General features: G+C 36.6%; 1 long non-coding RNA gene and 2 other non-coding genes across 4 annotated transcripts; 2 read left to right on the top strand and 1 right to left on the bottom strand.

Annotated features, from left to right (window-relative positions):
- The first annotated feature begins 14,139 nt into the window (after nt 1-14,139).
- On the top strand, nt 14,140-14,329 carry LOC135727043 (U2 spliceosomal RNA). The gene has a single exon (XR_010525124.1). It is a non-coding gene; the product is annotated as a U2 spliceosomal RNA (small nuclear RNA).
- Nucleotides 14,330-15,114: 785 nt separating this feature from the next.
- LOC135726982 (U1 spliceosomal RNA) lies at nt 15,115-15,279 on the top strand. Its single transcript, XR_010525069.1, has one exon. It is a non-coding gene; the product is annotated as a U1 spliceosomal RNA (small nuclear RNA).
- Nucleotides 15,280-17,520: 2,241 nt separating this feature from the next.
- LOC135721875 (uncharacterized) lies at nt 17,521-25,213 on the bottom strand. 2 transcript variants are annotated; one of them, XR_010521633.2, is made up of 12 exons: nt 24,303-25,213; nt 21,765-21,873; nt 21,330-21,379; nt 21,178-21,240; nt 21,018-21,089; nt 20,809-20,893; nt 20,474-20,514; nt 20,249-20,323; nt 19,576-19,654; nt 19,350-19,413; nt 18,657-18,757; nt 17,521-18,142 (listed from the first exon to the last, which is right to left on the bottom strand). It is a non-coding gene; the product is annotated as an uncharacterized lncRNA (long non-coding RNA). The 2 variants fall into 2 exon arrangements; XR_010521632.2 differs by lacking the exon at nt 24,303-25,213 and adding an exon at nt 23,860-24,288.
- Nucleotides 25,214-25,510: the final 297 nt, after the last annotated feature.

Here is a 25,510-nt window from a genome sequence, read left to right as displayed (position 1 = left end):
CAAATCATATCGGACCAAAATCAGTCCCATACAGACTCCCCACATATGTAATTGTCATTTCATGCCCTTTTTTAAACAGGGATCCTGAAAGGTTTATACCTATGTTTTCAGACTGTCTTACTTCGCAAACCATGGTGACGCTAAAAGCAAGACATGTAGCCTAATAGTTTATGAAGTCCCAAAGGACTGCAGGGTAACTTCTAAGTAAAGGTGGCGGCATCAATGTAGCAGAAGCCTTGCATTTTTTACCCAAAGCTTGCATGGGTATTAGTGCATTTAAAATGTTATTTGTAATATGATGATAAAACATTACAAAAATTTGTTAGGTTCAGGCTCAGGTTAAAATTTTCCTGCAAGTCTAAAGCGATCTGACATAATTAGCAAAAGTGAGAAAGTGACAGACCGTATTCAATGTATTCTGATATCTAGACCAATCAGTTTTCACTGTGGGCAGGCTTACAATCAACCTCTCTCTTCAGCTCAGTAAACCACTGTACAGTAGTAATTTATTTACAATGTACAGTAAATGACAGTGTGTCCAATAAAACCCCAGGAAAATAATACAATAATTACTTTATTTTTTAAGTATATCAAAGTTTATCTCTGTGTAAACCCTCTGCTTTTGAACAAAACAAAAACATTTAACCTATCTTTATTTGTTCCTTTTTATCTTTTTTAAATATGTGTCTTTTTTTATAAATATAGGGTCAAAGGAGTTTAAGGTGTCCTTCATAATTGTACATATATTTTAAAGCTGTTAAAAGAGCAACCGTATTAAAGTAATAAACAACATAACACAAAATAAAATATAAATTACATTGATGATTAAATTATTTTAAATTTATGTTTTTTGTGGGGGCTTGTTGGTGAGCTTCCTTCCCAATCAGTTTTTGTAGGGTGGGATGTCTGAGTGTAATTTTAATAAATTAAACAGTCAAAACTGCACAAAAATCTTTTATTTACATTGTCTCCAATATTTGCTATACTGAGAGGATTTGTACATATGTAGAACTCATTTTATGTTTTGATAGATACTAAGTGAATTATCACCATACACCAAAGGCCTCTATCGTGCTAGTCTGGCCAGACCTTCAATACTGAAGTTGTTTACAATGTTTAGCCAACATTCTGTGGGCGTGACAGTTGAAGCTGAGACTACTATCATGCTGAGTCCATGAGTTCAAGTCCATGAGAAGAGCATTGACCAACTATGGTGTGGTGTGCAGGGGTGGCTGGTGACTTTTCTTGTGAGGGATTCAAAAATTTGTGTTTGGGGTGTCATGTGTGTTGCTCATCATGTCAAAATATGTGTTTGTTGCGTCATGTGAACCATGTGCATCATGCACCTTGCCTGCTGGCAGGGGCGTTGCACAAGATCTCGGGCCCTATGCATAGGCAATCCTGATGGGCCCCCATGCCCCACCCCCATAATATATTCCAGACTTTCAAGGGCCCTCTCTTCCTTTGGGGCCCTGGTAATCAGTACTGGTTTTACCCCCAGTCCGACACCCCTGCCTGCTGGACACACATCGAAAGGATTTGTAATAAAAGAGGCACTCACAAAATACTTGCAAGACACTAACTTAACACTGAACTCATGCCACTAGGAACTAGGCTACATACGTTGTGATGAGATTTGCATCGTGCGCCCTCGAAAAAGAAGTCACCACGCGGCCGTCACTACGTGAATGGCAGAATTGCAAGCAGGATGCCACTGCTCTCCAAACAGATGCTCCTACCTTCAGTTTGCTAAGGTCATGTGAACAGGGCTTCTGGATTTTATTTATTTGGGATCTATGGGCTACAGTTTCTTACGAAAATTAAATACATGGTTTACTACAGTTTAAACAGCAACAACAAAACATGGTTACTGTAGTAAAACCATATGCTTATGTTGTGTTTTGGTGCTGGTATGCTGGTGACCACCAGCTAAACCAGCATCAAACCAGCATAGACCAGCATAATTCCCATGCTGGTCCATGCTGGTTTGATGCTGTTTTTTTTCAGCAGGGATTTTACTGTACCACAAAAAACATGCTTAATTTTCGTTAGGTAGGCTATTGTCTCTTTTTTCAATGGGGTATTATACTTAACTTTCATGTAGAAAATTAACCATGGTTTTACTATAGTTAAAACCAAAAAACCATAGTAAAACCATGGTAAGTGTAGTAAAACCATGGTTTTGCTGATAGTAACCAATACACAAAAAAATAAACATGTTACTACACTTTTACCACAATAAAACCATGTTTAATTTTCGTAAGAGCTATATGCACATTGTGTTTTGGGGTATATTTATTCAGAAACGTTGTATTAAATGAATACACTGTTGTATTCATTTAAAAAAAAACGGCGCCAAGAAAAAAGGACATGCGCATTGCTCTGCTGAGCCAGTTGGAGCTGGTACATTTTAATTACTTGCTGTCTTCACTGGAGTGCTGCAAGCTCGAAGTGTGGTGAGTAGGTCTGTTTTATACCATTATATGACATTAAACTGTTGATAAAAAGTATATTCAAGTAGTCAAACATTAAAATTTTCTTGGATGTTATTCAGTGGCGAAGCTCGTTAACGTTAGGTGAATGCGTACGGTCGCGGTTGCGAAAATCAATCTTGTTTTTAAATTGTCAGAGTATTAACACACTGCATTTACTCTGTTAACGTTACATGTACTTAAGAAGCACTTTAGGATATATTTAACAGTTAAAGTGGGTATTTTTACTTTTACTCGTAACTCGGTGATATTTATAATGAAAATGACATGCACTCAGTTTTGCACGACGCACTTTATTTTAATGCAGTACGAAATGCGAACGTCAGATTATTGTTATTTTTTCATAATTTGCCGAAGCATTTGATTTGTGAATGAATGACTCTTTTGAACGAGTCGATTCTTCACAAAAGGAATTACTGTTTTGTACCGGGTCGATTCTAAAATAGGTATTGTTTGAACGGTTTGAATCAATTTGAATGATTTGTTCCGCTGCAAGATCTGAATCATCTGTACATCTGCAGCACTTCTCTCTCGTAACGTCGTGAAACTTAAAAACACGCCAATAGGAGTGTTAGATGAAGTGGATGCAAGTGAACTATCAATCTACTGAAACAAAAGCGGTAAATGTATTCGAAGAAGAAAATGCTCGCGCGACCTGTGCGTCAGACCCGGATAAACGCACGCGAGCTGACAAGGTAAGTTAAAATGTTCACTTGAATCACAGCCATGATTACAGCAGGAAGAAAAATCCATCGACGATTGGCGTCTGATTCGCTCTAAAAAGTAATGTTTGTTCAGATGTGAGTGCTTTTTGTGACACATTAGTTTGATAATATTAGATAACACGAATTACTGTATTAACTCAAGCATAATATTGACGGCTGTCCCCTCCTATGGAAATCACGTTTTCGTTTGGCTGCATGTTTTGTTGTAAAGAGCACTATTTTGTTTGCTCAGTTTGATCACTGATATCTATTACAAGTTTTAATGTCATTTTGGATATAGGGAAGCAATTAGGTGCAGCGTTATAACAAGACTGTTGTTGCACTTCTATGCTTAACTTTACATGAAAAAAAGATAGTAGCCTACATACTGTATAGTATGGACTTGGTTAGTGAACTGTAAGAGTATTTGCCAGCTGTTAACTCATATAATTTTGTCATTTTTATTTCAGATCCTTATTAGCTGTTATTCAATACCATGTAAGTATTTAGAATTTAATATTTTGCTAACGTTTCTTGAATATAAAGTTTCCCTACTGCAATAGAATGCGTCATGGCCTGCTTTCTTACCTCACTAGAAATGTAGTTGCAGTCAAGTGTGCCAAGCAGCACTTCTTTAGGGATTTGCTGCTCCATAAAAAGTGGAAAATAAAAAATTGCATTGTATTTATTAGGGCTGTGTATTGCCAACAATTTCCTGATACGATACGTATCCCGATACAAGGTCACGGTACGATGCACATCACGATGCAAGACTATTTTGAATTACATTTTTGTTCAGAATTTAGTAACATTGTTATTATTATTATTATTATTATTATTATTATTAACTGTTTATTGTACATTGAATAAGCAGTGTTGTTACAGAATTCTGGTATCGGAAGCGGAAATAGTGGTATCGGTGCATGCCTAGTTTGATCGGCTCTCTAATTTTTCTTACAGTACTTTGATTTCATACATCAATCAGTGTATACAATGCCACTTCAAGATGAACGCACCTAATATTTGTTAGTATGGCTGTGTGGGGAAAAAATAATGTTTAACATAAGCATATACCTACTAGAGTGCGGATCGGGCCGCATTTTTCTGTCCGAGCCCGGCCAAGTTCGACAGGGCGGTAACCAAACCCGACCGTAACCCGACAGGCATTACGATATTTATGTCTGAGCCCAACACAGTTAAAAATCGCTTTGTCTTAACAACATAAACATATTTCCGCACACATGAAAATGGGTGATGACAGTTCATCTTAAAATGAAACTTTTATGTTTATCAGCTTACCCCCAAGCCATCCAAGAGGTAGGTGACTTTATTTCTTCAGTAGAACACAAATGTAGATTTTTAACTCCAACAGTTTCAGTCTGTCAGTTGTATAAGTGGATGGTAACAAAATCCGAAAGAGAAAAAAAACATGCACAGACAAATCCAAATAAAACCCTGCTACACGACATATCCATGTCCTAAGACACGAAACGATCGGTTTGTGCGAGAAACCGAACAGTATTTATATCATTTTTTACCTCTAATACAACACTATCCCCAGAGAAACGAGAGCCCCGTATAGTGTTATACGCCCTCACGTGCACCTGAAACAGTAGGTAGCAGTATGCACCTATGAAGTTGTTTCGCAACCCGCTATTAAACATTAGATGAATAAGAAGGTGATGTGTGAATGCGCGTGTTTCATTTTAAGATGAACTATCGCTTTAAACAGGCCCATTGGCTACCTACATATTATTATAAGCTGTTTTAAATTTCAAATCTTCAATGCCTTACCCGAACATAATTTCTAAATGTCTATTCGAACCCGGCCCGTTGGGTACCACCGGGTCCCGCGGGCTCGGTTTGAGTATCCATCCTTTAATACCTACTGTATGCCAAACACTGTCATTGTAATAAGAACAAATGTGTCATTTTTAATATTTTTATCTTAAAAATTTATTTGGTTTTGCAGATGCTCTTAAGGACAACGCCCTGATGTCCAAGGTCAATCAGCAAGAAGCTGAGAAGGCACTGTCAAAATGGTTCACTGGGGCAAGGGACAGAGGAGGACAGAGAGCATCAAGAATGCAGAAAAGGATGTCTATTTGAGAAAGGTTATAACTACAGTTGCTGATTTGAACTGTCATAGTTCTTTTATTTTTCTTAAAGGAAAACCTTTTTCAATATTTTACCATGTTCTTCCCTCAACTTAGATGAATTAATACATACCTCTATTTTCTCAATGCGTGCACTTAAAGGTGGGGTGCACAATTTCTGAAAAATAAAGTTTTGGAAAAGGGAGTCGGGCCGACTACCAAAACACACTTGTAGCCAATCAGCAGCATGTCTACTAACTGACATCGTTTCCTGCGTTGCGTATTTGTGGGGCGGGTCTATCAAAAAAAGGTCCAGATTCTATTAGTGTAAGGGTGTGTTTGTTTAGATGATTTCAAATGTAAACATTGGCTTTCATGCACCCTGCCTTTATTTGTTGTGAATTGTGGCGTGAATATGTTAGCATTTAGCCTAGCACCTTTCATTCATTAAGATCCAAACAGGGAAGAATTTAAAAGCCACCAAACACGTCCATGTTTTCTAGGGGTGCACGATTCAGAAAATTTCACGATTCGATTCCGATTTTTGGGCTCAAGATTCGATTAAAAAAAAAAAACGATTTTCGATTCAAAAACGATTCTTGATTTTAACAAACGATTCACATTATGTAAATGTAGTTTACTTTTTCCTATGTGACTGATTGAAGTAGATATACAATTTTAAAGAAAAGAAACACAACAAGCTAAATGTAGTTGTATGTATGATGTCTTTATGCAAAAATAAAAACTGTTATGAAGCAATTAGATGACCCCTTTTATCAAACTCTATTAAATACAATAATATAGTATATTAATGATAGACAGTGCAGGTCTATAGATTATAAATGTGACTGGTGTTATAATGGTTATTATTTCTATTAGATAGGCACTTTTCCTGCTACTGCTCTTTCTATCTATTTCTCTCTTGCCGATTTAAAAAAGCTAAATCCACTCATTATTTCAGATTGAAAAGTCTACTTGCTGTTAGTGACAGGGGACTTTACATTACAGCTTTGCGTTTTGTAAATCTTGAGTCAGCTTGAGTTTTGCTCATTCAGTGCAATAGATTTTGGAAAAGATATGGTTTATTAATAATAATAGAAAAGACAGGGTTCCCGCGGGGTCTTAAAAAGTCTTAAAAAGTCTAAAATTCAGAATGTTAAATTTAAGGCCTTAAAAAGTCTTAAAAACACCCAGATTTTTATCCCAGGTCTTAAATTTAATTTACCCAAGTCTTAAATTTCTTACCTCTTTTCATTCCCGAAAAGCGTTGTCTGCAGAAAATAAAATAGTAATTTAAAACGCTGAAGAACTAACTTAATGGCGGAGGCAGAAAGTGTATGATGGTGGGTCTCTAAAAAGAAACGTTCCGCCCTTTGCAAATCGTGCCATAAGCTGTTTCAGGTGTTGTGATCTGACTGTTTACTGTGGGTTTGGCGAGAAACAATCCTTAAATTTATAAGCAAAAATCTTTTTCGGGGTAATTTATAAGCCCGTGGCTTACCTGAGCATTTGCCAGGTTCTGAAACATAGAGGACACAGAAGCGAACAAAAATCAATGCTGCTTTATTGAAAATCAACTTAAACAGTCGGGCCGTCGAGTCACGAGCCACCAACAGCGTGTCAACTTTATAGTGTTACACAGTTTTATATTTTAGACTTTAATATTGCTCTCTGCTGCTATGCACTTGAACCTAACGCTTTTCCCTTCAGCTCTCCACAAACAGCAGCGATTGGCAGACGGAAAGCAAGAAAGTACCGTATTAAACCATATATTTCAAAAAAGTGCAATTGTCGTCTTTTAGGAACAATTCATACTTTTTGATTGCGCAAATGCTTCAGGAGTTACGGTTAAATGAACAGCGGTAGAATCAGAATCCTTTCGCATAGGCAGGCTGCTGCATACGGCATCGCCTGGTTTATTTAAGTTAACTGAGCATTACATTCGCAAGTCATAAGCATATTACAACAATTAACGATTAACTAAGAATAATAATCAATATTTTAAAGTTAATTTCAAAGTTAATATTCTGAAATAAGACCATTTCTGAAATAAGAAATGCGACCCTTCGGAGGCTACAGCCTTCGGATTGAGAAACGGTCTTGATAACCTTAGCAACACATATCAAACAGCCTTTTAATGGTAAATTTCATTTTCTTAATGCAGATTCATCCCTTATTGTGTAATTAGAGAGGCTATTAAACCTGATGGCGGTATACAGTGCATATTTATGCATAAAACGTATGGGTGGAGTGTTTTTTTGGCTCTGTAATTCTGTATTCAATTAAATGCAATACATTAATTTATTAATAAATTGTATTAATAAAATGCATATATTAATGCTTTTAGGGATTAATAATAATTGAAAGTGATCTTTTGTTCTTTGTATATTTATAAACAGGCACAAGATATATACACAGCACACAGTCAGTTGTACATTAAACATTATGGGGTGGTTTCCTGGGCAGGGATTAGCTTAAACCAGGACTAGGCCTTAGTTTAATTATGACATATAACTAGTTTTAATAAACATGCCTTACTAAAACCATTACTTGTGTGCATTTTGATGTATTTTAAGATATGTCAGTGCAAATTGTTTTCAAGTTTGGAAAGCTCTTAAAACTAGTCTTATCCCTGTCTGGGAAACCTCCCCTATAAGCTTACGTACTACAGAGTGTGATGCATTTTAAAGCTTTAAAGTTGTATTAGGCAGTGTAAAACTAGGCACAAACCAGCAGCTGACCATACCAAGTGATCTAATATTAGTGAATTTTATTTGTCAAAAAACATTGTTAATATAATTTTATAAAAATACTACTTACACATATTAGTGTGATGTATAAATATTGTAAATCAATGCATTTCTTGACTATTAATTAAGAAAAATCACAGCTCTTTGCCTCTAACTCAATGTATTTCAATGGCTCACTATGAGCCATTTTTGGGCTTCCATTGTCAGAAGTCTCTTCCTAAAGGGCTATGGGTAAAATTTGTCGGCGCCAACACTCGCGGTCTAATAGAGTTAAGCATAATGTATTTCCATGTATTTTGATGATCTATTTTAAAACTGCGTTCATTTTATATTTTTCTATAACTGAATCAATAAAAATAGAACGTTTTAAGAATTTCTGAGATCATTTGAATGCTTCTAGTAATGTGTCGTGTTGGTCTTAAATTTGACTCATAATGGTCTTAAAAGGTCTTAAAAAGGTCTTAAAGTCGCAATGAAATTGAAATGAAAAATTATATATATTTTTTTAATATTGTGGTATTATTAACAAATGACTTATCTGTGAGCTTCATTATTTTTTAAAAATTCGTGTGTGCTCATAATCTTTAATCAAAAATGCAAATCTCCTCCCCTCCTCAAAACGATCTCTCTTCACTTCCGGTCAAAAGTATGGCAGGTGGGCGGGGTCCGGGAGAAGATCGCAGCGATGAGCAATTAGCAACACGACCCAACTTCAAACGATCCAATCAGATCTCGATGGACAAATTCAAATCCAGCCCTGCCTTATTTCATCTCAAAAGCCGTTTCATTCGGATATACGTCACCACGGGGAAAATAAGGCAATCGCTACTTCCGTTTCATGGCGACTTTAAATTTAACTTGCTGAAACCTGCAAGAACCCCTGCAAGAACCGTAGTGAATACGACGCAGCGTCATCTATGGGAATACTGAGATAAACTTATTTCAGGACATTAGTAACACAGCATTACAAAAAAATTTATGAATCGATTTTTGAAATTCTATTAATCAAATGTGAATCGACTTTTTTGAACACCCCTAATGTTTTCCCTATTCAAAGACTGTTACATGAGTAGTTACACGAGGAAGTATGGTAAAAATATAACTATATTGCACTTAGTTTGTAGCACTTCGACCTTGGGCACAGTAACATCATCACTCCTGACTACTCCCCCTCTTGCTTAAACTACGGTCAATATAACCAACACGCCTGTACTAACGTAGTAGATTGAGCAGACTCTGCGAAATATCAAGTTAAGTTTAAGTGTACACATTGAGAAAAGAGAGATATGTATTTATTCGGCTAAGTTGAGGGAAGAACATAGTAAAATATTGAAAAACTGTGTTTGTAATTATCTTACTTTAATTTACTTTTAAAGGCGCCATTTCACAAGAGTTTTTTAAGATGTAAAATAAATCTTTGGTGTCTCCAGAGTACATATATGAAGCTCTAGCTCAAAATATCATATAGATAATTTGTTATAGCATGTTAAAATTGCCACTTTGCAGGTCCGGGCAAAACTGCGTCCTTTAAACGTGTCCTTTAAAATGCAAACACAGATCACAATGATGGTGGTTTGTTGAGATTGAAACTCAGTTGTGCTGTCAATTATTTTTTCTCACTCTCTGCACTAAATGGCAGTGCCATGTTTGGATAGTGCAGATTTAGGAGTGTTATTATTATAATAAGATCCTCTTCTGATATCACAAGGGGAGCCAAATTTCAATTACCTATTTTTTCACATGCTTGCAGAGAATTGTTTACCAGGTTTTCATGATATGGCCCCTTTAAATATAATTGTTTTCAAATTTTATTTGCAATAAACTTATCAAAGTACATACCTCCTCATACTATATACGGTGGCTAGAAAAGGAATGTAAATCTTTTGGAATTTCATACTTTTTTTTAAATACATTTTTCATAAAATGTGATCTGATCTCCATCTAACATAATGTGTCTAAAAAATAACACAACTTCTGATCTTTCATGTCTATATTGAACACACTTAGAGGCCAACCACATCAAACGTGTTTATGGCAGTTGCAGGCGCCTTTTTTGAATAATATTATTTAGGCAGGGAGTGTTTGCACACTGTTTATGGGTGCCGAACGCCTTGTGGTTTTTGCCGCCAGTCACAGCACGAGCTTTTGAAGGAGCGCTGAGGGCGGAAAAGCGCCCGACGTCATTCCCATCTTTCCATTGTCCAATCGTATGAGGGGAGAGGCAGGCCTTACGTTGTGGTGAGGGAAGTTTACAGTTGCTTTGAAGAACCGGACTCCACTCGCTCACTCTCTCCTGCGTCTTTGTGCACCTTTCACCCTCAAACAAGGTCGGAGTAAACGCTCTCTTTTTAAAGTTTCTGCTAATATGACAGTTAACAGCAAAAGAGCGCTCACGCTTCAATATTTGGACTTATCATGTGTATGGCCTTCTTCAAGTTAATCCATAAAATCTCTATTGGGTTGAGGTCTGGGCTTTGACTTGGCCACTCCAAAAGGCGGATTTTGTTTTTCTGAAGCCATTCTCTTGTGGACTTGCTCTGGTGTTTTGGATCTTTGTCCTGTTGCATCACCCAGACAATCCTCCTACAGAATTATCCTGAAGAATTGTCTGATAAACTTGGGAATTTATCTTCCCCTCAATGATTGCAAGCTGGCCAGGCCCTGATGCAGCAAAAAAGGCCCAAATCAACATGTTTTCTCCACCATACTTTACAGTTGGGATGATGTTTTCACAATGATATCGCGTGCCCTTTCTATGCCAGATGTAGTGCTGTGTGTTTTTTCCAAATAGTTCAATCTTTGTTTCATTAGTCCACAAAACATTTTGCCAAATACCACTGTTGGAATGTCAATTTGTTCTTTTGCAAATTTCAGGGGAATAGCAATGTTCCTTTTAGTACTGTAAGTAGTGACTTTCTTTGGTGTCCTTCCATGGATACACTGCTTGTTCAGTGTTTTACGTGTTGTAGACAATCATACAGAGAGTTCCAATAATGCCTTCAAATCTTTGCATGTCATTCTGGGTTGTTTCTTTACCTCATTCTTCGTGGTGCTCTTGGTGTCATTTTGACTGGGCGTCCATCTCTTGGTAGAGTAGCAACAGTCCCAAAAGCATCTCCATTTGTAGATTGTATGTCTGTAGACTGGTGAATTTCTAAAGTCTTTGACATAACTTTTAACCCTTTCCAGCTTCATGTAAAGCAACAATTCTTGATTGTAGCTTTTCTGAAAGCTCTTTTTGGTGAGGCATGGCTCATATAAAAAAATGAACTCCAAAAGTAAACTTCAAAGTAGCTGTAGTCCACACCTCCAAATGGATTATCTTAAAGAGACTCCAGGTGTGATAAAACCTGACTCCAATTTGCTTTTTCGAGGTCTTGTTGGCTTAAAAGTTTACATACTTTTTTCACAAGCACTATGAGTTTTTTGGCTGTTCTTAAATAATTCTGTTCTTTCATTTCTTTATTGTTAATTTTTTTTAGAACCATTATGTTTGTTCAATATTCTTGACTTGAAATTTATTTAGAAAGCTATGAAATTCCAAAAGGTCAATAGACTTTATCTTATTACTGTATTTATTGAAGGATATACTTTTCAAAACACTCAAGACCCTAAAAGGTTCTACAATAGTTTTGTGCCATTGTAACAAATGTGGCATGATGGTTAGTTAAATAAAAATGGAATTTGAAAGGATTTCAGTGTCACTGTGTGCTTCTTCTGCCCTGCTAATCCAGGGCTTCATCACACTCATCTCATTACAAATAATATGCTAACTGGATAACACTGGATATGTCTTATTAAATATGCAGTTTACTAAAATAATGTTTTTACCTGCAACAAATTAATTACAGCCTAACTAGTTATTGTATTTACTAGCTGCTGACCTAAGATTTATATTTTTTTGTACCTTTTGTTGGGAATTGTGTCTTTTGGGGTATTTTTTGCCTAGATATTGTCAAGGGGGTTATATGATTCTTTGGTTCACAACTTCCTATTCTGAAAGCTTGGTCAATTTTGCAACAAATGTATATATGGTGACAGACTCGAATAGTTTTTCTTGTGTAGTTTAATGCAAGTTCAGACTAACATTTAAAATTTTTGGTTCAACCTCTCCCACAGCTTTTCAAAGCTGAAACTCAAGTAGATGTAGCAGAAACACATACAATCCCAACAGCAACCCAGATTTTAGATCAGGTAGTCTTCATGTAGCACCCATTTAGAGCTGTAATATGGGTCCCAGATGGGTTTTGCTTATGTTGTACATTTGGGAACTACCTTAAAACCCATTAAAATCCTGCATATAACCTACATGGGCAATTGACAAGGGGCAAACATGGAACCCACGGACAATCCCACTTACAACCCATATTTCATGACCATGTTGCCCTTATGTAGTACCCACATAAAACTCAAATCTGGGCTCAACATGGGCATTATGCATGTTGCCCAATTGGGGCCCACCAAACACCCAGTGAAATCTTGCAGGTAACCTACATGGGTAATAGACAAGGGGCAAACATGGAGCCCGTGGACAATCCCACTTACAACCCATATTTCATGACCATGTTGTCCCTATGTAGTACCCACATAAAACTCAAATCTGGGCCCAACATGGGCATTATGCATATTGCCCAATTGGGGCCCACCAAACACCCAGTGGAATCCTACAGATAACCTACATGGGTAATTGAAAAGGGGCAAATATGGAACCCGCGGACAATCCCACTTACAACCCATATTTCATGACCATGTTGTCCCTATGTAGTACCCACATAAAACTCAAATCTGGGCCCAACATGGGCATTATGCATATTGCCCAATTGGGGCCCACCAAACACCCAGTGGAATCCTGCAGATAACCTACATGGGTGATTGACAAGGGGCAAATATGGAACCCGCGGACAATCCCACTTACAACCCATATTTCATGACCATGTTGTCCCTATGTAGTACCCACATAAAACTCAAATCTGGGCCCAACATGGGCATTTTGCATATTGCCCAATTGGGGCCCACCAAACACCCAGTGGAATCCTACAGATAACCTACATGGGTAATTGAAAAGGGGCAAATATGGAACCCGCGGACAATCCCACTTACAACCCATATTTCATGACCATGTTGTCCCTATGTAGTACCCACATAAAACTCAAATCTGGGCCCAACATGGGCATTATGCATATTGCCCAATTGGGGCCCACCAAACACCCAGTGGAATCCTGCAGATAACCTACATGGGTGATTGACAAGGGGCAAACATGGAGCCCGCGGACAATCCCACTTACAACCCATATTTCATGACCATGTTGTCCCTATGTAGTACCCACATAAAACTCAAATCTGGGCCCAACATAGGCATTATGCATATTGCCCAATTGGGGCCCACCAAACACCTAGTGGAATCCTGCAGATAACCTACATGGGTAATTGACAAGGGGCAAACATGGAACCCGCGGACAATCCCACTTACAACCCATATTTCATGACCGTGTTGTCCCTATGCAGTACCCACATAAAACTAAAATCTGGGCCCAATATGGGTGTTGTGCATATTGCCCAGGTGGGGCCCACCTAGTGGCAAGTGCAGTCCTGCATGAAATCCATGTGGGCAATTAGCATGAGGCCATTATGGAACCCGCGGACAATCCTATATAGGGCCCATTTTTCAGCCCAATTCATACCCATATGGGCCCTATATACAAATGTTGGCTGGGTTTATCTTGCTTTTACTGATTAGAGGCTTACAAATTACTGTTTAAAATGCTATTTTAAAACTGTTTTTTATCCTGGTTCTTAAAACACACTGGAAGCACTTGCAAATAGCTAATGTTATTCTAAAAAATCAAGTATATTGAACTGTAGTTATTTTTAATGGTTTTAAAGATAACATAAATTGTATAGAGGTGCTTTTAAGTAGCATGTGGATATCTTATATTTTGTGTTTTAGAGTTTCAGGATTTGAATGGCGTTTTTAATCCTCATTAAAATTATGTTTTATTTAAGATCTATTTTTTGTTTTTAGACCTGCATGTGCAGGGGTATAAAATGTTTTATGTAACCTGACTTGTTTACAGCATGTGCTGTTATTTATATGATGATCTTGTTTCAATAAACAAAAATAGAAAGAAAAAAAATCTGTTCTTATCAGTTTAATGTCTGATACGTCTCCTATCCGGGGACTATATGTTAAATGGATTTTTGACCTTCGGAAATGGAAGCGGAGCTTGCTCCTTCCACTCCATGCATCAACATGGTATTGCAGTTTTTCCATGAATGGTGCGCTCCCCTTCTCGGGGACAAATAAGTCAAGTATAAAAAAAGAATTTGCTTCTTCTGTGCGTGAATGACGGTGTTTTTTCTAATCCGTGTGTTTTAAAATTGCTGTGTTTTCGTTGGCTTTATTGGTTTAACGAAAAGCTTGCGTGGAAATGAACACGCTGACAAAGAAATTTGTAATTTGTAATGTATTTAATTATTTTCTTTACAAGTTTGTGGTGGTGATCCGAGGACGAATTAAACATCCTCGACACAGCTGAAGGTGCAACAAAAGCGAAAGAGGCCGATTGGAATGTTAAAAACACCTGAAAACTTTTTTTCACTACCCTTCATACTACAGCTGTCGAAAAACCACAGCAACGTCGACAGACCTGGAGGCATAGCTGTACTTGTTTAACTCACAACGACAACGGGTAAGTCATTGAGCCCTGTGTTTTTATTTATCCACGTTCTAAAATTGCTATGCTTTCGTTGTTTCTTGATTGCTCTGTACATTTATTTGTTTCTATTCCACGTAAAGTTACTTTGTAATAACGAAACCATATATTTGAATGCGCAATTTAAATCCATTTGATTTAAATTGTTTCACATATTTCACTCTACACGGTTCAACCGGGCTGGAAACGGAATAAAAATAGGGTAGATCTCGAAGAATGTTTGGTCTCAGACGTGGCTTCGTGCGCTTTCCACCTGGTCACACACAGTAATGAAATGTTAGTCGGATGGCCTTCGGGGGCGCCGTCGCTGTGATCGGTCACAGGAAGATGCGGCCGTCTGGCCTCAAAGGGTGTCGCTCATACTTACCTGGCAGGGGAGACACCATGATCATGAAGGTGGTTCACCCAGGGCGAGGCTCAGCCATTGCACTCCGGTTGTGCTGACCCTTTGCGAATTCCCCAAATGTGGGAATCTCGACTGCAAAATTTCTGATAGTGGGGGACTGCGTTCGCGCTCTCCCCTGACCTTTGTGTTAAAAATAGATTCTTTTGTCCAAGAGACGTCTAACCACGGCCCAAGAATACATTAGTCATCAAAAAAGCGGCTATTTAACGACTACATAATTTCTAATAGACAGCGAATATGTGTCTAGGCTAAAACAAGGCTTAATTTGGGCTGTCAGTGAAAATCTAATAGACGTTTGACCATTCCAAAAGAATAGACTAGCCATTAAATAGAACCACAATCAAACGGCTACATGTCTAAGAGACAGTCAACAAAATAATGCTTAGATGATTCTTTTCCTTCCAATATAAGAGGTTCTCGGGAATGGCAATCATCCAAACTAATAAATTATAAAGGCTTTTATAAGAAAATGACAACAGTTAAACAACATAGACAGCGTTGGGCAATACAAAATGCTAATAAATACAAGACAAATTGAAATATTTTACATCCATGTACATTAAACAAGCCAACAAATCTGCCAATGGGCTACGACAATTTTTCTTGAATTAAGTGTTTATATCTAGATTTGTTTCTTACCCCTTTGGCAGATTTATTTGCTTGTTTTAAGCCCAAATTCGCTTAAATTTTGAGTTTTTTTCTCCCTAAAGGCTAGGCTTATTTTCTTAGGGCATTTTGCTCATCAAAAAATGCATCTTATTTTAAGACTTTCTAGATATTTGTACAGTGAAAACAGTTCGAAATAACAAGTAAGAAATGATTTTTTGCAATGTATTCATTCATTCGCTACCCTTCATACTACAGCTGTCGAAAAACCACAGCAACGTCGACAGACCTGGAAGCGTAGCTGTATTTGTTTAACTCACAAAGACAACGGGTAAAGTATTTTCTTGATTACCTAAATGACTTGCTGTAAGAAAATAAGTTTAGGTTTAAGGGGGGGGAAATACAGTTTAAAGGGATATTTCAATTTATGATGATAATTCTGTCATCATTTACTCATGCATACAGGCTTACAACAACACGAGGATTAGTTTTTTTTCTGAGTAACACAAAAGAAGGTATTTTGAGGAATGATGGTAAACCCACAGCAGATAGTCACCATTGACTTCCATAGTAGGAATAAAAAAAATATGATGGAATTTATTAGGTACCATCAACCGTGTGCTAACCATCACTTTGCAAAATATTTTCTTCATCATTTATCACGATACTTCCAAAATATTTTTTCCTACTAAGTCAATATTTCATTATTTGCTTTACAAGCTTAAAAATGATGGTGACATGATTCCATGGTAATCACAAACAGTTAAACAAGTAAAATAATCACCATTACTTTTAAAAGCATTTTGAAAATTGCTTGCTTATGCTGGGAGTAAAGGTATTTCACGCAGTGCGCATCCTCTTTAAAAGGTAATGTATGCTTCTTTTAAAGCTGACACATTTGCCACATTAAAATAACAGAAATGTGTACTGTTTAAACTTTTTGGAGCCGGTGTGTCTGTGTTCTTGGGGCACACATCTACATGTAAAAGCAGAATTGCTTATTATTCTTCTCTATTTCTTGTATAGGTCAATTATGAGTGGAGAACCGTTCACCAAATGAAGACCGCAGCCAGGTGACGGGATTCTGTGGTAATCGCAAACAGGTAAACCAGTAAAATAATCATCATTTATTGTTAAAATAATTTTGAAAATTGAAGTTCTGTGTGTTCTTATTGTACTTTATTTATTTCTGCAGGTAAGCACCATACCGTAAGCTTTATTCCCTTTATAACAGGTAACCCAGACAGCAAAACCACACTGGGGTGGTTCTGGCCCACACCTACCATGCGATCCACCCCGGATCCATCTCACGGACATGGTCCAGTGTCCAAATGCACAACGGGCCAAAAGTGATCAGGATTTGTTTCATGGCTCTGCACCAGAGATGGGTCAGCCCTGGCCCACTCTCGTACCAAAACAGTAAAACAACACTGGGGTGGAGCTGGCCCACACATACCGTTCCATCCGCATCAGATCCGTTTAACTAACACGGTCCAGTGTCCAAACGCACATCGGCCAAGAAGTGGTCAGGATTAGTTTCACAAATCTGAACTGGAAATGGAACAGAGCTGGCCCAGTCCCGCATAGAGATGCGGCACAGATCCGCGTACCAGATCAATGCCAGATATGCCTTATTTTTGGGATTTATGGCCTATGTGATGTTTAGTCTTTCATGTGTTTAGGCTACCTTATATTTAATTACCCTACAGTCAGAAGCAATAATCTTAGGCCTCCATTCACATAAAGTACACATGAAATTTTCAGAATGTATATAAGCTAACAACCATAGCACTTGTCGCTTGGTGTAGGTCTTTAGGCATTAAACACATTAAAGAACACATTATTTGTGGACATGAGCAAAAAAGAAGCATGTTCTGATTTAAGACTTTTATTTTTTTAACTATAATAACAATTTCAAAATACTTTATTATATAAAGGGATAGTTCACCCAAAAATGAATATTTAGTCATTTACTCCCTCTCATGTTTCAAACCTGTATACCTTTCTATGTTCTGCGGAACACAAAGATATTTGAAAGAATGTTTTTAAAAAAGCAGATCTCACAACCCATTACTACAATTGTAAAAAAAATGATTATGACAGTTAATGGGTTGTGAGAAATGCTTGGTTACAAACATTATTCAATCTTTGTGTTCAGCAAAAAATAGAAATGTATACAGGTTTGAAACACGTGGGTAAGAAAATTATAACAATTTTCATTTTTGTGTGAACTATCTCTAACACATTACATCTGTTTGGCTTATTTTTTGTATTCACAACCCCTAGCTCTCTTCCTGGAGCGTGCTTGAGGTGGTCTGCCATAGCTGCATCGATTTCCGAGTCCGTGGCTTTTGGGCTCCACCTCCTCACAGCATCTGAGGGAAGAGAAGAATATGTTTCTTTTTAAAATAAATACAATTAAACATTTGAGGTAAATGACATGCACTTACTTTCAAAATCTTTATGGTCTACAGCTAAAATTATATATATAAAAATGTTAAAAACGGAGTTATCTCGTTTTGCAATGAAACTATATATATATATATATATATATATATATATATATATATATATATATATATATATATATATATATATATATATATATATATATATATATATATTATTGTATAAAAGATGTTATGCTTTAAATAAGTGTTAGATCAGTTGTGAGACCAACAGCATTTGTACCCTTGCTCTTCAATCCCACTGTGGTGCCCTTGAGAAAGACCCTAAACTAGGTGTGTAACTGTCAAAAAATGAACAGGATATTTCTGATAAAGACAGGTGAGCTGTGATGTCCCCTAAATACATAAATCATAGTAATAACAATTACATCAATATACAAGAACAAGAGTTTTTTTTAGATCAACATATTCCCCAAATTACCTTGAATAACATAATACAAAGGTGTGCCTTTAAAAGACTTATTTTCCAGATGTCCACCACCCCTCATATTGAACTTTGCCATAAGACAATTAGACATCATTCTGTGAAAGAAATGTAAGATTACTTCACCTTAGACAAATTACCTTAATGGTCAATAAATTACAATTAACAGTAATGTGCAACATAGCAATTGCATGCAATGTTCAAACATACTCACAACTACTCATCTACCATGTAACATGTGCTATAAACAATATCCTCATCCATAGGTTTTGGTGACAAGTAATGGCTTACACCAGGGGTGTCAAACTCAGTTCCTGGAGGGCCGGTGTCCTACACAGTTTAGCTCCAACCAACTCCAACACACCTGTTTGGAAGTTTCTAGTAATCCTGAAGACCTTGATTAAACGCATCAGGTGTTTTTGATTAGGGCTGGATCTAAACTCTGCAGGGACACCGGCCCTCCAGGAACTGAGTTTGACACCACTGGCTTACACTGAAATTATGATTTGATTTCTTGTTTTCAGTATGGCTGACTGTTTGAGCCACTACGAACTTTAATAGTTCTGAACAAGTGATGTGTGACAGATTAAATCCTGAATTTAAGTAATATAAATTGCTGGGTTAATTATGGTTGTAATCAATATTCCTGCAATATTATGCAGGATTACACAATTCAAGGGAAACACATACCTGTTCATAACGTTGTTCATGCAGTCTCTGATAGAATATCCACCAGCTCAGAAAGTTGCTGGACCTAAATGTGAAAACAATTGAAATAATGTTATAGAAAGATAGATGGAAATATATATACATATTCTTTATATCACAACTTACACAGATCAACTTGTTATCAACATCTTTGATGTATTCATAATGCATTCATAATGCAAAATACACGTCATATAGCATTTCTTACTTCTTGCATTTGAAGCTAAGGCCATAGGTGAACAATCAGGTAGTCTCCATTCTGTTATTTTTTCGTTGTGTTACCTCACCTGTACAAATATAGTTAATTATATGGTAGTGTAAAATATTAACAGTAAATCACTTCACAGTGTAATACTGCATTAGTTATGAAATCAGATGGCTGTACTTTAGGTCTTTGTGGTTGAGCAATGACAGACATTATAAGCTCTGTATTTGTAACTCTTAACTGAAATTCAGAGAAATGTACATGTTTATACTCTAAGCTGTGTTGTCACTAATGTAGTTTCCAGCGATGCATGATAAATCGCATGCGATATCATGCGCATCTCGTCATTGAAGCCGGTTCCTTGATTAGTAGTAAATTGCCATCACCTGCTTTCAGATGGAGCAGCATTTACTACACAAAGCTGAGGTTAACTGACAAGCTGGTCCATATCGCATGTATTGCAGGAGATGCGTCCTCGATAATTAATGCGAAATTGCCCCAATTGTCAGTGAACTAAGGCTTTGTGTAGTAAATGCCGCTCCATCTGAAAGCAGGTGATCGCGATCATGGAACCAGCTTCACTGACAAGATGTGCAATGACAATCACATGCGATATATTGTGCATCCCTAGTAGAATCTGCTTAAAATAAGATGTGACTGTAAAGTTCTCACATACAATGGGATGCTCTCTGGGATTGGAGTGCCTTCTGGTACTGGGGCGTCAATCCAGAATTTGGTATTGTAGACAATACTATATAGACATTAAAAACAAAAGGAGTGAAAAATGACAAGTTATTTAAGGTAATAAAGGACACATTAATGAATGAATAACGCCATAACTGTACAATTACAAAAAATCCTCTTTAGGTGTATGACAATACACAAGAAAACAATACTCTGCCTGTTTCGGTTGTCTGGAAGATGGCTGTTCATTATGTCACCCTGCAAAACAAATTACACCTTGCATGTAATTTCATTAAGTACAATAAACATACACACGCACAATGTATTTAAAAAAAACTTAGTAGTGTAAAATATTAAAATAAATCACTTTTTATATCAAAGTTTTGGGATATTATGTTGACATTCAGGCAAAACCCTGATGGAATAAATGTTTACCTATAAATGAGAATGACATTATAAAGTCAAAAGTGTATGCACTTTGGAGCCAAGCAATGTGTTTGTATAGTGTGGGAATGCACCAAAAAAATAACAAAAAGCATCAGTAGCACGTACGTCTCATAGTGTCACAGCTTATTCTAGGGTATAGATCAATCACATCATCTTGATACCGATGTTTACTCATGAAGTGTGCCATCACCTGTGTAAACAAAATACACCAAAACAATTTATATAAATTTTTGAGTTTCATATCGAAATATATAAAAGTCCTTTTTGAAAGCATGATTCTTTTTCAAAGTAAAGCAAAGCAGTCAAAAACTTACAACTTAATGTAGGGTAGACAAAGTCAGGGGTCGGGCACGTCTCATCCAAGTGTGTTGGACACAAAACTTGATCTTTAGCACAAACAAGAAGATATGACACATTAGAACATTAACAAATATGTAGACTGACTGTTTAAACCATATCTACAGTTTGCCATACCTTCTTTTTTATTGTTTGTGGAATGTGCAACATCTTCATTTGGTTTGTGTTGACCACCTTCAACTGTAAACAAAATGAAATTGTAATTACTGATATTAACCCCACAAATACCAACTCCTATGTGTTTAAGTGTATAAAACTGAGGCATTTACCTGGCTTTTAACAGCTTGTTTATTTTTATTTGGATTAGGTTCTGCTCTTCCTTTGTACAAAACAAAAGCAAAGGAAGTTAATCAAACACTTATGCTGAGCTTTTAATACAGAACAGTATTTAACATTTTACATGTGCAATGTGTAGGCAATCAAATCATTCCATCATGCCAAATAACTTTTCTCTTTCAGATGTTTTAATTTCTGAAATAAATTCTCAAAGGCTACATATATAAGCTAAAGTAATAACTTTGACTCTATCATTAAATATACTTTATACTATGGTATAACATGTGTAAGTTCAAAGTACCTTTTAGCCTATTAGCTAATTTTAGCCATACTCAGTGTGGACAATTCTGGCAATGTTTATTTTGGTTCATTTGTGTCAAACAAGTAAAACTTAACCACGTTAATCAAATAATACAAAATGTACTTACCCAACAGTAGATTTTATATAATATATAGACAAAACTCCTTAGTAAATTCCCCCTCTCCTCGTGGTTGCATGCAGAGGATTTTTTATGTCATGATGGACTATAAATGCACCTGTAAAAGACATGCATCCAATTCACATCAGGGTATATATTGAAGTACACGTAGCTAAAAGTCAAAGTAACAATTATACATGTAACCCCATAGAACTATAGACATGTACAAATGTATCTGAATGCATTTTTATGACATGTTTTTTTTTTTTTTTTTACATATTTTCACCGATTTATGCCGATCATACCGCGACTATTTTTGGCCAGGGCCACGACGTTGCCGTCGGACCAATGTTTGCTGGGTAACTAGAAAAATGTATAAATTTCTATTTTTCTTTTTTCATTTTATAAATGGAAACGATAAATGAAAATTCGATTTGTTTTTTCATTTTTGGTTTTTAATTTTAAAACGAATATGGAATGGACGGAAGATACCCTGATTCACAACGCGTGTCAGACGAACATTTGGAAACCCAAACAAAACAGCACACGCAGTAAAAGACAGAATATAATGCATGCACATTGCACCGTGAAAGCTTTAGCCAGAAACCTTTATGCTGATATTACTCAAACAGAAAGCTGCATCCTCCGCAGGTCGCATATGCAGGATGCATACAGTACGTCATCAAGCCTGCTTTATTTCAGTTAATTAATCATTACATTCGCAAGTCATAAGCATATTACAACAATTAACTAAATTTAAATACAGCTACGATTAACTAAATATAATAGTGTAAAACTTTATAATTGTTAATATTCTGTAACAAGACAGTCTTTATGACGTATGCAGTTTACAAATGCGACCTCCTATGCAGCCTTTTGTTTAAGAAACCTCCAAGAGAAAGGTTCATTTATCAAATGTTATTTTAAAGTATTAAAAACATCGTTGTTTTAGAATTTTTCGAACGAAATGGTTGGTAATTACTTCACGATAGCTGATAGCGGGATGGGGCAAACTGTTCTAGGATTTCATTCTTATGGGGGCTTAGCCCTCAGTGATTATGTGAAGAGAGCATTATGATGCCTTTTTGCAAATTGGGACCAGTATTATTATATTAATAAATTCATGTAGGCTACATATACATTACTCTTCTATATAGTTCCAAGCCCTTATTATTATTAACCTAATACAAATAAATAAAAATTCTCTTGAACAGATATAAAAGGTATAAAAGTTATTTATTACTATTATTTATTATTGTGTATCTTGAATTCAAGTTCATGTATACTATATGTATATTCAAAGTTTAATGAATACTTACAATTTATATGAGAATTTATATTTATACGAGTCAGACTGTACTTTTCGGTATACATTATAAATCAGTTTTACTTTCCAGATGTATCATGCATGCTTCTAGCATGCATAACCATATTCATAAACTTACTAACAACAACCTGCAGTGATTCTAAATATGACTGTAATAAATCATACATGACCCCTTTAGTTTCTGATCGGAAAATAAAAGCTGTTATGTTTTAAAACAACATAAGGGTAAGTAAATAATGGAATGATGTATATTTTAGGGGCTAATAATAATAACATTACCATGACTATGAAACTGCAACAATCACTTTATCATCTCTTAACGTAACCTGTCTCTGACCCCAGTCTCTCTAACTCTTTCTCCACCTGTTTGCTCTCCTTTCCAGCATTTAAAAAACGTTATATATCCATCTATAAAAGCGAACAAGTCACTGAATGTTGTTTATAGTCTATCTTATTTGTGTGTTTAATTTCGTGGGTTAAACTCATATGACATATTTCTCAATTGCACATTCGATAACTTAGCATCATATTATTCACAGCTGGTATTACTGTTAACTAGAAAAAGGTACAAATATAGACCTTGTAGTATTGCAAAATGTCATGACAACGGCAAACTTTAAACGGCACGGCTTCAGTATGCAAAGCAGTTTTGAATTATAAACGGAGGATACCAACCTATTATTATCTCATTTAAGACGGCAAATATTCTTATATATTTTGTAGACATGACTGCACTCATACAGGTTAGCAAACAAATTAAAACATTAGCGAAAATACCTTCTGAGCTTCCACGCTGGATATTTTATGAAACAACTGCTCCCTCTGTGTGACCTGAAGCACAGGCGCTCGAGCTCTCCTCCACTGACGGTTACGACGCATGCGCAGAACAGCAAAGCTAATCAAATGCCTCATAAACTCGTAATTTTTTTCTAAATGTCTTGCATTTTGCGTTTTTTTTAATAATTATCTTCGAATTAATTGTTTTTACAAATAAATAAAACTTCAGAAAAATATATTTGATAGTTTGGTAGAAATATTAAGACTAATTTTAGGGGGGCTAAGATGACGGCAGGGTGGCTGGAGCCCCACTTAAAAGGGTCTAGAACCGCCCCTGGGGCAAATTAAAACTTAAAGCAGAAACTTGCAGTCCCATAACACTATATTCACCATAATCACACCATTGCCAACGAAATATAGTATTAAAAAATCTATATACGTACCCATGCTGCCATCCATTATGTGCGCCAGTGCCGTTTTTTCCCACGATGTTCGCAACTTTTTTTCTTCCCAGGATGGCAATACAGCTTGGACCATTGCACTTGGATAGTGGACAGTTGCTAATGTATTATTTTGTTATGTGGTAAATCTTCCATTTTGAGACAAGCCTATTACTTTGTTAGTGAATTAATCATTTTTGTGTAGGCTACGTGCAAGTGTTCCATTGTAAGATTTAACAAATCAGGATTTAATAATGAAATATGGCATGGGCACCCCCACAAAAGTTTCATTTGATCTATTCCAACGGTTTCTGGCTATAATCCGTGGTACGGATGAGGGCCAGATCAGCATAACGTCTCTCAAACGGACGGACCTCACTCACTTCGCGCGTTCGGCTCTGTTCAGTAAACCAGAGTGGAACACACAAGTTTGGAGGTGGTTTGGGTCAATATTACAGATGTGGGCCACATCAGGGAACTGTCTTTCTGGAAGCTTTGGTTCTGATGTGGTAAGTGGATCTGGCCCAAATCTGCTGACTGTAGAAAAACAGCACTGAAAAGTCTAACTGGCACATATACTGAGCCAATTAGCTTAAATTTAGTGTAGAAATGAAGTGGCCATGGGCACATAGTGCACCCTCATGTTTCTAAATTTGTGCCATTACAAAATACTTTTATTCTACAGCAGCCAGCTAGTTGACTTCTCTGTTCAATTACCACCTGCTCCTTCTGCCCATATCCGTATCACAGGTTTGGGCCAAATTAGTGTTTTGTATTTTAAACGCATCTCCTGACTTCCGGTTGAGTTGCGGAAACCGGACCTGGAACAAATCTGTAAATCGATGAAAAAACAGCTTTGCTAGCAGAGCTGAAATCTTATCAGGTGCAGATCTGGCCCACAGTCAGATACCGTATGTCCGCTATAGACGGATCTAAAGGCTTTCATGCGGATCCGGTCCAAAGGAAATTGCTATCTGGGAAGGTTCATACTGTTTTATTCTTTTGTACTGTTTTATTCGTACTGTTTTAAATCATTCAGTAAATGCACAGTTAAACTGATGTGTTTTTAATCTAGATTTAAAAGTGTCTACTGTTGAAGCACATCTGATCTCTTCTGAAAGCTGATAATAACTAAATGCTGATGCACCTTGTTTTGAGTGAACCCTTGTTTTTTCTAAATGACCTGATCCTATTGATCCGAGTAATCGGTT

Source organism: Paramisgurnus dabryanus, chromosome 9, assembly GCF_030506205.2.
Source record: "Paramisgurnus dabryanus chromosome 9, PD_genome_1.1, whole genome shotgun sequence".
Classification (NCBI taxonomy): domain Eukaryota; kingdom Metazoa; phylum Chordata; class Actinopteri; order Cypriniformes; family Cobitidae; genus Paramisgurnus; species Paramisgurnus dabryanus.
Note: the sequence above shows the minus strand (reverse complement) of the source record. Positions and strands in the feature narration are given on the sequence as shown.